This window comes from Amblyraja radiata, chromosome 10 (genome assembly GCF_010909765.2).
Source record: "Amblyraja radiata isolate CabotCenter1 chromosome 10, sAmbRad1.1.pri, whole genome shotgun sequence".
Classification (NCBI taxonomy): Eukaryota; Metazoa; Chordata; class Chondrichthyes; order Rajiformes; family Rajidae; genus Amblyraja; species Amblyraja radiata.
In genome coordinates, this window is record NC_045965.1 from 47,585,545 (window position 1) to 47,603,712 (window position 18,168).

Sequence of the window (18,168 nt, forward strand, 5' to 3'; positions counted from 1 at the left end):
TCTGAAGAAGGGTCACGATCCAAAATGTCACCTATCCATGTTCTCCTGGGATGGTGCCTGAACAAGGGGTCCAGGACAAGGGGTCACTGTTTAAGGATAAAGGGGAAATCCTTTAGGACCGAGATGATAAAAACATTTTTCACACAGAGAGTGGTGAATCTCTGTAACTCCCTGCCTCAGAAGGTAGTTGAGGCCAGTTCATTGGCTATATTTAAGCGGGAGTTAGATGTGGCCCTTGTGGCTAAAGGGATCAGGGGGTATGGAGAGAGGGCAGGTACAGGATACTGAGTTGGATGATCAGCCATGATCATATTGAATGGCGGTGCAGGCTCGAAGGGCCTAATGGCCTACTCCTGCACCTATTTTCTATGTTTCTATGTTTTTAACAGCAGCATTGTTGTGTCTTTCCCTGATAAACCAGCATTTGCAGTTCATTCACAATTAGAAGACAAGTCCATGATAGTGCAAGAGGTCCATAATGATCCGCTGCAGAGATAAAATTAGGGTCAGTTCAAGAATGATGCTTGTCGGAAAGGAGTTGTTCTTGAATCTGGCGTGGGGCGCGAGGCTTCTCTCCGATGGTAGCAGCGAAAATAGGGCATGGCGCGTATGTTGGGGATCCTTGACGATAAATGCTGTATTCTTGAGGCAGGACCTCACGTACGTAGGTGTATTTGATGGTGATGAACTCTGTAGCTGTGATGGACTAGGCAGACTCCACCACTCTCTGCTGCCTTTTACGTTCCTGTGCATTTGAATTGTTATACCAGCCCATAATATAATTAGTTGTATACTTTCTACAGTGCATCTGTAGAAGTTTGAGAAGGTATCCGGTGGCTTGTCATAACTCTAACCTTGTAAGAAAGTAGGCCTTCTTCATGATTACATCTATATTTGGGCCCAGGACAGATCAACTGAGATGATAACACCAAGGAATTCTGAAGCTAGTGACTCTCTCCACACTAACTCACCAATGAAAACTGACACATGCTCTCTCGAATTCCCTTTTCCAACGTTTACGATTAATTCCTTATTTTTATGGAGACTCCAGGTGTTCTATCTCTCCTCTACACTGGCTCATCAGAACCCGTAATTCAGTTAACATTGGTGTCATCGTTGAATTTATAGATGGCATTGGAGCTGTGCTTAGCCACATAGTCGTGGGTATATAGAGAGTAGAGCAGGGCGTGTAGGGAAGAACAGCAGATGTTGGTATGTGCCTAGGATAGATATAAAGTGCTGGAGTAATTCAGCAGGTCAGGCAAACTATGAAGAAGGGACCCGACCCGAAACATCGCCCATCCTTTTTCTCCAGAGATGCTGCCTGGCCCGCTGAGTAGACCAGGGTGTTAGGTACACTGTCTTGAGGTACACCTATGTTGGAGGGGCACCTGTGTCATTGAGGAGGAGATGTTGTTACCAATTTGCACTGACTGAGGTCTGTCAATGAGAGAGTCAAGGATCCAGTTGCAATGGGAGGCACAGAAGCCCTGGCCTTGGAGATTGAGTTTGGAGGGGGTCGATTGTCCTGAACACCAAGCTATGGTCAATAAACAGCAGTCTGACATAGGAATTCTTGTCATCCAGATGGTCCAAAGCAAAATGGAGAATCGTTGAGATGGCATCAACTGTTGATATGTTATGGCAAACGTCAAACTGAAGTGGATTCAAGTCAATTCTGAGGCAGGAATTGATTTGTGCCATAACTAGCCTCTTGAAGCACTGCATGTTGGTGGGTGTAAGTGCTACCTGATGGTAGTCATTGAGGCAGGTCACCATGCTCTTCTTGGGCATCAGTACAATAGATGCCCTTTTGAAGTAGGTTGCAGATATGCCTGCATACTCTGTCCAGTTAATCCACACAGGTCTTCAGTAATAGGCCAGGCAAGCTGTATGGGTCGGATGCTTTGAGTTGGTTCACCCTCTTGAAGGATTGTCTGACATCAGCCTCAGAGACTATCACAGGGCCTCTTGGAGCTTTGGGGCTCGTGTAGGTGTCATTGCTTCTCCTTTCAAAGCATGCATAACAGGCATTGAGTTCATCCAGAAATTATGTATCGTTGCTACTTAAACCACCTAGTTTTGCCTTGTAGAAGGTTATAGTGTTAAAACCCTGTCAAAGTGGTCGAGCATCTACCTATGACTACAGCTTAGTCTGGAATAGTTTCTTTGCACTTGCAATAGCTTTCAGGTTATATCTTGACTTATTTGTCACTGGATCGCCAGTCTAAACAATACAGATCTCGTAGTAAGAGGAAGAATAAAAACTGTTTGGACTAATGTGGCTAGAAGGTGAATTGCATTTTTGAAAGAGTATTGAATGATGGGTTGAAAATTTCTAGTTGAGAGTATCGGGATTATGTTAGGTAGCTCATTTGCTAGTACATTTACCAAGCACCAACTTGATGATTAAGGTTATTTGGCCTGATACTATTGTGTGACATTCTGCTGCTCTTTTGCCCATCAAGGTATTGGAGGAATGGAGTTGGAGGAGGTGCTGTGAAATAATCGTTGCCAAATTATTGCAGTACATATTGTAGATAGCACATACTGCAATTACAGTACGTTAACTATAAAGAGAATGCATATTTAAGAGGTTGAAATAATAGTACACGTCTGTAAAATCAAATTGACCCAAATAAACAATTTTCTTCTGTAAATCGACGGAAAAGAAAATTGAACAGAGTTTAAGACTAACTGTCAACTTTCTCTCTTCCACCGTTGTGTAATTAAATCACATGTCAAGATTCATCAAAAGATCACACGAGTGAAGAACAGGAATATTATTTCCAGGAAGAGACAGCAGCATATTCAGGATGGAAAAGGAGGAGCATACAGTCATGTTATCCATCAGAGCTATAAATGTAAACTGGTATAGCCTGCATCTATTGACCACTGTTTCCAGGTAGAAAGTGACACAGCATATACCCAATACTGTGAATGCACAAGAGCCCAGAATTGGACCAGCAGAGAACTGGGGTGAGGCCATGGAGGAATTATAAAACAAAGACAAGAAATTTAAAACCAAGACAACGCTTGACCAGCAAGAGAAACACTGAAAGTCGGCACTTGTATATTTAAAACAATTTATCATTTGTGTGACACACAGTATTTCATTGATCTATTTTTTTTTAATGTTCAAAAGGGAAAGGTTTTATGTCGAGACACTTGTAAATTTGATTTTACATTTTTACAAAGAATAAAAAATCTTGCTTAAAATGAAGAAACTGCAGAACAATGAGGAGGCAAAGACCTACTAATATATTGTAATGCGGGTTATTAGTAATACAGAGTAGAAGATCACAAATCATTGAAGCATGGGTACTGAAGCATTTGTTTTCATCTTAACATAAGGAGATATCCCGCTGTGAAGGTAACTTTGTGGCCAATCTTTCAGAATGGCATCAGATAGGGGGAGGCATAATTTCCAACCTTCTGCACCGGTAAACTACACTCACAGGATATTTGAGCTTTTATATACTGACCCTGACCCTTCACCTCCATATCCAATGAAGAGTGAAGCTTCCATCGGGAATGGTCATGCATAGCTGGCATATTAATAGCTCAGTGCAGACCCTTCCAGTAACCGGGGACCTCATTACCAAGAGGTAACTGAAGCCTGATATTGCTGTTCTATTCATAGAGAGGGAATCCGTCATTGACATTTCACATTCTATTTGCGGAACTCCTTACTGTTAAGAGTAATATATATTTAAAAAGATCAAAAGTTCAAAATAGACTTTACTCCCAATGCAGTTTCATCATCAGCTTCTCTTTAGAGAAGAGAGGGATTCTCCAGATGTCAGTGATGGCTATGCATCCATACTAACAGTTTTACACAGAAATAACCTCCAAAAAGAACGATATTGATACAGCTCTCAAATAATTTTGCTTGACAGAGCGTAATACTTGAGTTCTGCGTACCGTTGAAGATACATTACTGGAAAGATGTGATTGCATTGGAGTGGACACAGAGGGGGTTTACAAGTATATTTTAGGGCTGGAACATTTTAGCCATGACCTTAGATTGAGCATAGACACAAAATGCTGGAATTACTCAGCGGGTCAAGCAGCATGTCAGAAGAAGAAGAATAGGTGTTGTTTCAAGTCGGAACCCTTCTTCAGACTGAAAGTAGAGGTAGGGGGAATAAACTGGATGTGAAAAAAAGTCAGAACAAATCAGGGCCAGCAACAGATGACCTCTGGAAGTGTGGAGCCCATAGTGCCTATTGCTGGCTGGGGAAGGTGTGATAACAAGAGGGATACAAGGGTGCAACACAGTGGAACTGGTAGGATGACTAGAGTGGAAGAGGAGAGAGAGAGAGAGGGGAGCGGAGGGAATGCAAGAGTTACCTGAAATTAGAGAAATTAATGTTCACACCATTGGGTTGTAAATTGCCCAGGTGAAATATAAGGTGCTATTCCTTCAGTTTGTGTGTGGCCTCACCCTGATTGAAGGTGTTGGCTTCGAAACAGCAGAGTCCAAGAGGAGGCTTAATTCAATAAAATGATGTATGAAATTATGAGGGATCTAGACATAGTAACCTAGGATTGACTTAATTCCCTCAGCGGTCAAAACGCAGCAGGTATGGATGTAAAATGATCGGTGGAAGAATTAGAGGGGAAATTCTGAAATTGTTTTTCACCCAACATCTTCTTGCGTATGGCGTACACGGCCTAAAGTTGGAGGACAACTTGTTCTATTTGATCTTATTTGATTGTGCACGCCAGGTTGATTGCATTTGTTGAAACAGGGCGGACCACGTGAAGGTTGCAATCTTCCACCCCGACATATGGTAGAAGATTAAAACTCACTGCCAGAAGGAATGGCAGAGACAGCAATTCCATCAAATTTAGCCACAACTTGGATGTTACGAGCAACAAACTGTAAGGCGATGTAAGATAGGATGATCAGGATGGACTGAATGGCTTCCTTCGTCTCATAGATTTTAAATGTTTCTAACACTACTAGGGCTGCCTCTCAAAATGCAAGCATCCAAATTACAATGCTGAAAAAGCAAAAACTGCACTGACATATTCTCTAAAATTAATTGATCATGTGGATTTTGAAAGCAATTTGTCTTGAAATGAAAGAATCGCTATTTGCCCATTATTCTATAGCATACCTTTTAATATATTAGGCAATTATCTTATAACACATCTTATTAGCTGTCACTTGTGAAAGTGATCCCAAACTCACATTTATAAAGCTAAATGACCTCCTGCCTCCCCAAGTATCACAAATGATTCAAATCTGCAAGGTTGCTTAATCAAAGGACATGTTGGTCATGAAGGTATTGGCCCTATAAGGGTAACGACATCAAAAGCAATAATTGCAAAGTGCCCAGGCTGATGTAAATTGTGCCGTTATTCTAAGCATCTGTAACAGAGGAAGTCACAGGGGATTGCAAAATATTGAGCAAATAAACTTCTCAAGACATTCTTTTTAATTTTGGGTCTATCATTGGATGCCTCACACGATGATTTTGCCACTGATGACAGGCTAAACATTAGACAAAATCACCTTTTCAAGTAACAAGAAATGTTATTATTGAAATTGTCTTTTAAAAGTTTTTGCTTGTATGGCCCAACAGAGGAGAATGGAAGGATTCAACTGAATCTTTTAAATGTCATTGAGGCTTCTCAGCAGATAGCAACAAAAGGCCATTGTAGGGTTCGTAGATTATTAATCTCACAAGCTGCAACAAAACTTGGTCTTACACCCACTACAGGTGATGCAGATCCACTCTAAAACCAGCATCCCTATCATTATGCACAGCACTGCTCTAGAGGAGGGAGAAACATTCACATACTTAGACAGTGTTGTGGACATCACCGGAGGGGCAGAGGCAGACATAAAAAGTAGAATCAATAAGGCTTGGGTGGTGTTTAACATGCTCAGGAAGATCTGGAGCTCAAAACACATCTCAATCAACACCAAAATACGCATCTTTAACTCAAATGTGAAACAGGTGATGCTGTATGGATCAGAGACATGGAAAACAAAACACACTACAAACAGGCTGCAAACATTCATTAACACCTGCCTTAGGAGAATACTTAGCATCTGGTGGAGAGACAAAGTAAGCAATGTGGACCTGTGGAAAAGAACAAGCCAGGAGCCCATTGGCTTACAAATTCGAAGGAGAAGATGGAGTTGGATTGGACACAGCCTCAGGAAACCTGCCACCATCATCACCCGGCAAGCCCTGAAATGGAACCCCCAAGGAAAAAGGAAAAGAGGTCCCCCCAGGAACAGCTGGAGAAGTAGTGTCCAGACAGAAATGTCTGAGAGTGGGCTCAACTGGGGAGATCTCGAAAGAACTGCCAACAACCGAGTGAGGTGGAGGACATTTTTCAATCGCCTATGCTTCCTCGAGGAGCAAAGGGCTTAGGAAGAAGAATTAGACACCATGGTGTTGTCTATGTCATGATATCTGTGGGCTTTAAAACAGGCTTTGACAATGTAGCCAAATCTCTGCTTATTTCAGCATTACCTGCTTTACTGGCACATTGCCACGTTTGTTTATGGTGACCCACTTCCCCCATTATTGTTTTCTCCCACTTCTTCTGTGTTTCCTGATGTTCCTTCTCTTGCTGAAAGCCCACATGCAAGACTTCTGTTCACTGGTTTGCCAGATGGTGCAGTATGTAGCAGGCAACAAAGTATCTCGTGTGGCCTATAGGTTGCTCCATGGTGGTGCAGCCAACCAAACCTCATTGAGGAGGCCAATAGTGGTCTCTGCTACGTCATGTGTGTTGCCTCAGATTTCAATATGGCAGTGACGGGAAACGCACAGGAACAAGGTGGGTTAATATAGCTTCATTCATTGTAAATTATCCTTAGCCTGCAGAATAGGACTAGTGTATGGGGATCAATGGTCGGCACGGTCTCGGTGGGAAGAAGGGCCCGTTTCCGCGCTGTATCTCTAAACTAAACTAAGATGTCAAGTTAATGTAGTTAGTGTAGGTATATAAGTTAGTGTAGTCCTTGGAATATGGCAGGCTGCTGGATGTAAGTAGTACAGGCACCCAGAAAACCATGAATAAAGTTATTCAGATGGTCCATCAGGGCCTGAACAGCGGATTAGCACAACCCCCTCATAATTCATTCTAAAGAAAAACCCAAAGAACAAACTGAGTTCATTCTGTACTGTCCTGAACTTGGGGGAAGTTGGCAAGTTTGGCAATTTCATTCACTTGTCTGTCTTGTTTTCTTGCTGAAGGAGGAGCATACCGTAGAACGTTAGTGACTTCAATAACACTGTGGGGAATAGCACACTGGGAGATAGGGCAGGGATCAGCTGCACTTCCCCAGGATGATCCTGAGGCCAGGAAATTGAAGATGATTGACCCTCGACTGACAGAAAATCCAGGCATGGGTACAGGCCTGTGATGGATGCCACAGGAAGTTGCAGGTAAGCATTACAGGTGATTGATACACCTTAGGCTGTGGTTGCTCTGCTGCTGGAAGAGGCCAAGAGAGGCGCATTGATCCCTGTAGATTCTTGGGGTACATCATTTTCCTCCTCCAGTCCCCCTTTCAAAGCTGTATGTCACCTGCATAAGTGTAATTCACACTGGGGCATGCTCATCAAATTATCATTTTGAACAAAACAACCTGGAAATAGCCTTTATTTAATTTCAGAAAATTCAACTAAATGGAGCCAAGGGAAGAAAAGCCTCAGTCATTTATCATTTTTGATCATTCTTCCTCTGCATCAATGTCTGTCTTGCTTTCTCACCCTCAAAGGTCTTAACAATAACAGTGAGTGTATAATCCATATTTAACTCTGAAGCAGCTCAAAGGTCACTGAAATATACTGCAACCGTGGGTGGCCTACTTGTAAGGTCATCCACTATGGCTCAAGTCAGCATCTTTTCGTAGCCAGCTAAAATGTCCTGCACAAGTGCAACCACGCACATCCTGTCCTTAAGGTCAGAACTAGTCCAGTCAAATTATTTTCCATGCAAGAGACATGTTAAAAATTGAATTGAGCAGCAAATGTTTTTACGCCCTATTTGTAACTGAAACAGAGAAGATTGGTGTGTAGATACTGCAAGCAACCAGAAAGGCAAATGGAATTGACTATTAAAGTAGGTATAAAATGATGGAGTAACTCAGCAGAACGGACAGCGTCCCCAGAGAGAAGCAATAGGTGATGTTTCGGGTCGAGGCCCTTCTTCAGACTCTGAAACATCTCAACATGAAACATCATCCAGAGATGCTGCCTGTCCCGCTGAGTTACTCCAACATTTTGTGTCTGTCTTCGATCAAGTCCTTCCTGCGCATTAAAATAGGCATGTCTGACTACTGCCTAGGAGGCATTGATGAGACTACATCCAGAGGACCATGCAGTTTAGTCCCTACAATTAAGGGAGAACATATTGGAGGCAGTTCAGAGGAGGTTCATGTATATTGATTTATGAGAGTTGTCTTATGGGGAAAGCATGGGCAGATTAGGCCTAAATTAATTACATTAATTAAATTAACGAGTACAGAATAATGAAAGTTGATTTTATTTAATCATATATGATTCTGAGGAGGCTTAGACGTTTAGAGGGACATGGGCCAAACTTGGGCAGGTGGGACTAGTGTAGGGGCATCTTGGTCAGCATGGGCAAGTTAGGTCAAAGGGCCTGTTTCTATGCTGTATGACTCTATGGCTTGACAGGGTAGATGCTGAGGGGAAGACTAAACTACGAGTGGAAATTTGAAAATGCTGGAAATACGCAGCAAGTCGGATAGCATCTGTGAATAGAGATGGGCCAAAGTTTAATTAGCTTTTATTCATCTTAAATATTGACTCCATTCCTTTCTGCAGAATTGCTGCATCCTGATTTACATTCAGCCATGCACATACGCAGAGGTCGGGAACCTGCTGACCTGCAAATAGGACCTCAGTGGTGGTTCGATAAGGAATTACAGGCAAAAGGTGCGTTTCAACCCACAGGTATTTGTTTACTTGGTGTTCATTTTAATTTGTTAAAGTGACGAGACTGTCTGAGAAATGTTGTGACTAATAGGGAGCAACTGTCTGAAGATACAAGTTGTGGCAGGTGTTCAATAACAAAACTGTAGAAAATATAATTAGAAAATGTATTTTTCTCTGTGAATAAATCACAGCAAAGCAAGAACCTATTGAAGAATTTGCAGTGGAATGTCTAAAACATTTTCCGAGCTGTCTTTTACGTGCATTACTAAAAAGACAAAATATATTCAAGACTTGTTGTTATGCCCCTGAACAGAAACCTCTGGAGACTTTGCACCCCACCCAAGGTTTCCGTGCGGTTCCCGGAGGTTCCCGGAGGTTTTTGTCAGTTTTTGTCAGTCTCCCTACCTGCTTCCACTACCTGCAACCTCCGGCAACCACCTGCAACCTCCAGGAACCGCACCGAAACCTTGGGTGGGGCGCAAAGTCTCCAGAGGTTTCCGTTCAGGCTTCCTAAGTGGGACAGGGGCATTATTTTACTGTGCACTGTACCTGTGCTATGGATATGCGGCCTCCCCTTTACCATCTCATTACTTATGCCATGCACTGTTGGGAAGGACAGACAAATAATCTGTTCCTCACATAACAGTTCAGTAAAACCTACTGTCATTATTCTTCTTTCAACTGTTAGCTCAGTGCTTTTTTCCTGTGGAGCATAATTTGGGGCCAAAAATAAGTCACAGCCAGAGCAGCACCACCATGTCTGGCTCTGTTGAACATCCGTGTAGGGCTAAGTCTAGGCGAGCAATACTGACTGGGGACTATAGTCGGGGATACAGAGGCTGTAAGACTCCAGGATGGTGCGTGGCCTCCCTGGTGCCAAAGTCAAGCAGGTCTCTGATCGTACAGAGAACATTCTCAGAGGGGTGAGCAGCCAGAGGTCAAGAGTCAAGAGTGTTTATTGTTATGTGTCCCAGATGGTGATTGTGGTGGAATATTAGTACCAAAGGCATAGGTTGAAAAGGAGATGTGTTCTTGCAAAGATAGTCTACGGACTTAGGCAGTAGGTTAGAAAAAAAGGATGTCCAGGGTTTGACCTCAGGATTGTTACCCATGCCACAAGCTATTAAGGCAAAAAGTAGAAAGGCTGTGCCGTTCAATATGTAGCTAAGGAGCTGATGCAGGAGGGAGGGATTCTGATATATGGATCATTGGGCTCTCTTCCTGGGAGGATGGGACCTATACGACTGGGACAGGCTGCATTTGGGCTGGACATGAACCAATATCCTCGCCATATCGTTCATTAGTGCCATTGGGGGTGGTTTAAACTAGAGAGGTCAAGGGGTGTGGGAATCAGCAAGTAGAGGGACCTCTATGAGAAGGTAGTGGTTATAACTGGTAAGTTTGAAAGGAAGGACAGGCACAGACAGTTTAATAAACATTGTGAGACTGATGCATTGCAATAAATGTATTTCAGCTGAAGGAATATTGTGGGTAAAGCAGGTGAACGTAGAGCCTGGATCAGTGCGTGAAACAATGATGCTGTGACCATTACAGAGAACTGGTTGGGAGACGGATAGGGCTGGCAGCTCAACGTTCCAGGTTTTCAATGCTACAGACATGATACAGAGAGAGGTACATGAGGTGGAGGGGTTGCAATACTAATCAGGGGGACTATCAGAGCTGCACTCAGAGAGGACATACTGGAGGAATCATCCTCTGAGGCAATATGGCTAGTGCTCAAGAATAAAAAAAGCAAAGAGTTTACTAAATAGTATAATAGCCAGCAGGAGATAGAGGAACAGATGTATAACAAGATTATAGAAAGATGTAAAAACAACAGGATTGGTGTCGTGGGTGATTGGGACTTCCTTAGTTCAGGAGGTTTTGTTCGGTGTAACCAAAAGGGTTTTTTGAAACCATATGTGGATAATCCAGCAAGGGGAGAGACCATGCTGAACCTTATATTAGGATTTGAGCCTGACCAGGTGACAGATGTTTCAGTGGGGGAGCATTTTGCCAGCAGTAATCACACCTCCTTAACTATAAAGATTGTTATGAATAAGGGGAGATCTGGAGCTTGGCAGAAAGTACTAAACTAGGGGAGGTCAATTTACAACATCATTAGGCGGGAGCTAAGGAGAGTAAATTGGGAGCGACTGTTATTGAGTCAGCCCACATCTGATAGGCATGAGTTATTTAAAAACCAGCTGATCAGAGTTCAGGACTGACATGTTTCAGTGAGGAGGAATGATAAAGATGGCAAGGTAAGGGAACCTTGGAAGATGAGAGAGGTTGTAAATTTGGTCAAAAGGGAAAAGGAAGCATTAATGAGATTTAGGAAAATGAAATCAGACAGGACAGGACTTTTGAAGAATATAAAGGAAGTAGGAAAGCGGGGAATTACAAAGGTCAGAAGAGGCAAGTCAGATTAAAGAAAATCCTAAATTTTTTTTGACATACATTAAACTCAAGAGGTTAATTAGGGAGAGGGTAGGACCATGCAAGGTTAAGGAGGGAAATTATGCTTGGAGTCAAAGGATGCAGATGAGGTACTAAATGAATGCTTTGCATCAGTGTTCACCAAGGTGACAGGCATGATGGATCTTGAGATAAGTGTGGCACATGATAATATGCTCGGGCATTTTTGTACAGACGGGTCATGTCTTACTAACCTCATGGAGGAGGTGACATAGGAGATTGATGAGAATAGGGCAGTGGATGCTGAATAAATTGACTTTTGTAAAACATTTGACAAGGTTCTTCATGGTAGGTTTATCCAGAAGATTAAAATGCACAGAATCCAGAGGACTTGGTAGTTTGGATTCAGAACTGGCTTACACAAAGAAGACAGAGGGTAGTGGTGGCAGGGCATCATACTGGCTGGAGGTCTGTGACTTGTGGTGTTCTGTAGTGCTGAGAGCTAGGTCATCTATAATTTATGATGCAAGTAAATGACATGGATGAAAATATAGATGGATTGGTTAATAACTTTGCAGGCAAAACATACATGGGCGAAGTTGTGGAGAGTGAAGAAGGTTGTGAAAACCTTTCCTTTTCCTTCACCCAAATTTCACAACTGTACCGTAAATGTTTTGGTTCACAGTGGGCACAAATCAATGGTCATTATAAATTTCCTCTAGTGTGAAGTTGGGTGATTGATTAAGGGGATGTTTATGACAGATGGCACAATGGGCTAAGTGTTCAGCTGGCAACCGGAAGGTAGCCGGTTCGAATCCCGTTTGGAGTGCATACTGTCGTTGTGTCCTTGGGCAAGACACTTCACCCACCTTTGCCTGTGTGTGAATGTGTGTGAATGTGTGTGAGTGATTGGTGGTGGTCGGAGGGGCCGTAGGCGCAGATTGGCAGCCACGCTTCCGTCAGTCTGCCCCAGGGCAGCTGTGGCTACAGAAGTAGCTTACCACCACCGAGTGTGACTGAGGAGTGAATGAATAATGCGATGTAAAGCGCCTTGAGTATTAGAAAGGCGCTATATAAATCCCATCCATTATTATTATTATGAGACTACAGAGAGAATAAAAAGTGGGATTCATGTAAGATTAGTCGAATTGATCACCTGCACAGAATTGGTGGGTTGAAATGCGTGTTTCCATGCTGTACCTCTCCATGACTCAGAAGCCATGGAGAGAATGTTGATGGTTAAAGAGTGAGAGATGACTAAAACTGGCATATAATTGAGATTACATTACATGATTCATTGCAACATATAAATAGGAAAGTGTAGGGTGCAATCGCTCTGCATGTTATTACTGTTACAGAATCCATATCTTCATATCCCAAAATAATTCTATTCACAATATTTGGACCAATGTAAAATAAAAGGAAATGGGACAAACTGATAAATATACAAATATCTTCTTGTGTATTATTTAAGCTCTCAGAATCACAGACCTTCCTTAATTATCAGCAGGTTCATAAACAAAAAAAAAATCAGATTTTGTTTATAGTTGACATCGCTGAAGGGACAGCTCAACAGATTTGCTGCAGTTTACAGGTCTGGAGAGGCAGAAACCCCATTGCTTTCCAGGATGTATTTTAATCAGAAGTGCAGTGCATTTGCTCATTCATCTTGTTTCCATTTTGTAACGGTAATGATTATGTGCAAAGGCTTGAAGTTGAATGAGTACATTAATAATATTTTTTTAGTATTCTGAATTTATATTATTATTTATTAGTCTGAAGAAGGGTCTCGATCCGAAACGTCACCCATTCCTTCTCTTCAGAGAGGCTGCCTGTCCCGATGAGTTACTCCAGCATTTTGTGTCTATATTCAATAATGATTTTTTGCCATTTTATTATAGCTTTGTAAAAACAGAGCCTTTATACTGTGCATATCTTAATTCACCTGACAATTATAAATATGGTTGTAATTTTTCCCTCCACTTGCAATAGCCCTCTCATTATGATGATCACCATTCTTTATGACTTGTTTCCACTCCAGTTCCGTGAGTTCTAGAGCAGCCCAGGTGGGACTCACAAACTATGTCCCAGGTGAGGTAGAAGGTGCTTGCCAATACAAGGAGGTGGGTAGTTTGGGAGGTGGTGTGCTCCTTTCATCATTTACAACATCTGTATGCTCTCAACATCTGTATGCTCTCAACATCTGATTTTGACACAAGATTCTCAATTCGGTCCTGAGTTTGTCTCCATTATTAACTGTGATAGGCTGGGATCTCCACGTCAGAAGGTATATTACACACTTATCATGGAAGCTTTAGAAAAATTCTTGAATCATTTCTTCTGCCAACTTGGTAACCCCTTGTGGTGATAGAGACAATAGACAATAGACAATAGGTGCAGGAGTAGGCCATTCGACCCTTCGAGCCAGCACCGCCATTCACTGTGACCATGGCTGATCATCCACAATCAGTACCCCGTTCCTGCCTTCTACCCATATCCCTACACTACGCTATCTTTAAGAGCTCTATCTAACTCTCTCTTGAAAGCATCCTGAGAATTGGCCACTGCCTTCTGAGGCAGCGAATTCCACAGATTCACAACTCTCTGTATGAAAAAGTGTTTCCTCATCTCCGTTCTAAATGGCCTACCCCTTATTCTTAAACTGTGGTCCTTGGTTCTGGACTCCCCCAACATTGGGAACATGTTTCCTGAATCTAGCGTGTCCAATCTCTTAGCAATCCAATATGTTTCAATAAGATACCCTCTCACCCTTCTAAATTCCAATGTATACAAGCCCAGTCGCTCCATTCTATCAACATATGACAGTCCCGCCATTCCGGGAATTAACCTCGTGAACCTACGCTGCACTTCCCTCAATAGCAAAAATGTCCTTCCTCAAATTTGGAGACCGAAACTGCACACAATACTCCAGGTGTGGTCTCACTAGGGCCCTGTACAACTGCAAAAGGAACTCTTTGCTCCTGTACTCAACTCCTCTTGTTATAAAGGCAAACATGCCATTAGCTTTATTCACTGCCTACTGTACCTGCACCCCCACCCTACATCAGTCTGAAGAAGGGTTTCGGCCCAAAACGTTGCCTATTTCCTTCGCTCCATAGATGCTGCTGCACCCGCTGATTTTCTCCAGCACTTTTGACTTCCTGCTTACTTTCAGTGACTGATGAACAAGGACCCCCAGATCTAGTTGTACTTCCCCTTTTCCCAACTTGACACCATTCAGATAATAATCTGCCTTCCTGTTTTTGCCACCAACGTGGATCACCTCACATTTATCCACCTTAAATTGCATCTTCCATGCATCTGCCCACTCATCCAACCTGTCCAAGTCACCCTGCATCCTCATAGCATCCACCTCATAGTTCACACTGCCACCCAGCTTTGTGTCATCTGTAAATTTGCTAATGTTACTTTTAATCTCTTTTAATAAGCTTAGATGCCAGCTACAGGAATCTGGATCCCACTGGGAAAGTATATGGTTAACGGCAAGACTCTTAATCGTATTGATGTGCAGAGGGATCTTGGGGTCCATGTCCATAACTCCCTGAAAGTGCCAACACAAGGAGATATAGTAAAGAAGGCATATGCTATGGTTGCCTTCATTGATCTGGATATTGAATATAAGTGTCAGGAAGTCATGATCGCTCCTCAAATTGGCTCCACCATTCAATAAGATAGTGACATTGGTTTTACATCCTCTCTACTTTTCTAATTTATACCCTCTTCTGCTAGAAAACGATGCAGCCACTCCACGCCTCATATTTGTCTCTGGTGAATTGTACCCTTGTTCCAAGGGATGAATGCACAAATTAAGATGACATCTAATGGATGCAATCTAATTCAGTGAATGTGATATTTGTCCAGTTTCCAGCCTTGGCCAAGCATTCTTTGATCAATTCCATGCTTATTATCACTTACTATGTAAATATATACAGGTTACGAGGTTGGTAAATGAGGAAATTTGTAAAATCTCACTAGTGCTGAACAAAGTGTTCTTAACATGTAAATGCTAAGGTATGCGGTTAAACAATTTACAGGAAGGTTTATACAGTATCTCTGTTATGCCATTTACAATTGATGCTTAAGAGATAACTGAGGTTGAATTTATTCCAATTCTTTAATCTTATATTTTTAAACTTTTAGTTAAGGGTAAATTAAGTAAGTTCATTGACAAAATGATCTCCATTTTCTCTGAACAGTTTGTTTTCATACTATGCACACTTGTATTGACAGAGAAGGAAATAATTATTCAATTTTTAAAAAATCATATTTTTTTTTTAAATCATATTTTTATATCATGAAGGTTTTTGACCATTACCTCTTCAATGTAAAAAAACAGGATGAATATCCTCTACTTGTTAGGTGTTGGAAAGCATTTCCAACTGAAGGAAGGGTCGTCAGAGACGATAAACCACAGCAAAAGTTAAGTAAATACAAATACGGAAACCAGGTTTAGGCTTTCATCCAACATTTGTACTATCCTTAGCGATGGAAGGCAAAGGAAAAAGGTAAACTGGGCTTTACACATTGACGAAGGCACATTAAATTTGTTAAAGCTAATTATAGATCATTTATGGCAAAAAAAAAGTATCAGTAGCCATATTCATGTGATTTATATGGGCCAGCTAGGAACATAAACAGATCCCTGGAAATGTCACTTCCTGAGGAGTGATGCACAATAATACAGTGAAAGCAATACATTTACTATGTAATAAAAGAATATTTTGACACAGGATGGCATTTCAAATAAAATGGACATCATTGTTGTTCAGACTCTTTTTTTCAACAAGTAAAAAGCTGGCAAGTACCACCTACTAATGACAAATTCACGATCATAAAAACAAAAGCATATCAATGTTCAAATATAACTTTCATAAAATATATCGGTGTCGTTGAAAATCCACGATATTTTACATTGTTTGAATCTATAAGGCACAAAAATATAACAGACCAATTTAAGCGAAACTATATTTTTTGCAATTATTGCGGAAACATTTATTTTTTGGTCAACCCAACATTGGACTTACTCACTTATTCCACCAAGCTATTTTTAGTTCGTCAGTGCAACCAGTTTTGGAATACCTGACACCACTTATACGGACTGGAATTCCCGTGATTACAACGATAAATAGCACCAACACCTACGTTCCACAGTAAAAACAGGGCCTGAAATCGTTCTCAATACTTGCATTACTCAAATCTATTTCTATTCCAAAATTCTACAAGACAGTGTACCACTGATAACGATCCAGAGATTTTCAAAATGATTATTCCCCTTGCAAGTGAAACTAAATTTTAAAAGGCTATTTTTCATCAATTCAGAATTAGGATGTCATATTCATATAGATCAAAATAATTCAAAGAATATTTTGTCATCAAATGGCTAATATAAGTCCAACAAATTCACTTAATGAGGCAATATGAACTAAGAAAACTGCAGCAAGAGCTGTCAGTCAATTTATATCTATAGTTTAAACAATTTGTCTAAAGTTTGCATAGAATGTTTAACCAGACAACCAGAAAATTGTGTAAAGGACTGGTCATTTAATAATGAGGTACACTGAAATTTCTTTATGCAGGGAATGGTCAATATCTAGAATTCTCTACCCCAGAGGTTGTCGATACTATCTCAAGTCGATACTTGACTTAAAATCAAGTTAAATACTTGATTTGCAGTATTTAAAACTAAACTAGATACATTTACGAAAGATTAGGGATTAGAAGGCCCTGGGGAGCTGGTACAGAAGAGGAGATGAGGCTTGGCGAAAATCAATCCATGACTATAATAAGTTGTGGCCTACTCCTGTCCTATTTTCTTGTGCGATACTGTCTGGGAACAAACATCTGGAGGAAAGTAGCGAAAAACGACGGTCACACAGGGAACATGCATACTCCCCACAGAGAGCAACCGAAGGAGAGGTCAATTAATAATAGTGCCATGTGAGTATTATCCTTTTATAGCTTCTGTATGCTCTTCACAAATAAACTTATAATAATAAACTTTATTTCGTACTCAAGGCACATTACATAAAAATACATTGCGTATTAAAAATATTATAAAATACATATAAAATCTTAGTATATCACATAAAAGCATCATAAATTATATATTAAAAAAACATAATCCTTGAATTAAAATCCTGAATAAAAAAACAATGATCAATGTCCTACAACGAGACAGCGATACCAGTGTCTCCACAATTGGGATTCGTAGCGTGTAGTGCTAAACCTTATGTTTGACAAGGCCACAATAATCACATTTTTAGAGTCATTTATCCTGCAAATGAGTTTATACATATGATTTCTTAGGATAGCTTCTAAAGTACTGACTCCTGCAGCCACAAACATGTTACTAGCACTACACCATCTAGGTTTCCTTAGCAGTGTTCTCATTGCATCATTATAGGCCACCTTTAGTCTCTGCAAACTTGTCTTTCCATAGTTAGACCACAGGTGCGCAGTATAGAGTGGTGTGCAATATGCTCTAAACAGCGACATCTTCACCACATCTGTACACGCACCAAACTTACGCAAGAGAATATTCGCCTGTAAATACAGCATGCGTCGTTGCCTATAAATATCCGAATCATCTGTCATTTGTTCTGTAATAAAATGCCCAAGATATTTTACCTTATTACAGACAGTAAGATTATTGGCAGACAATTTAAAATCAGGAAATTTAAAACATTTATCCTTTTTGGTTCTACAGATCATAACAGCACTCTTACAAGCATTATATTTAATATCATGTTCCACACCATACACAGAACATATAGTAAGGAGCTGCTGGAGACCA

At 41.1% G+C, this 18,168-nt stretch overlaps 1 protein-coding gene across 1 annotated transcript in view; it reads right to left on the bottom strand.

The window, feature by feature from the left end:
• The window catches only part of btbd19 (BTB domain containing 19), a 112,839-nt gene that overhangs the window by 24,375 nt on the left and 70,296 nt on the right, over positions 1-18,168 (bottom strand). The gene's annotated exons all lie outside the window — the stretch shown is intronic.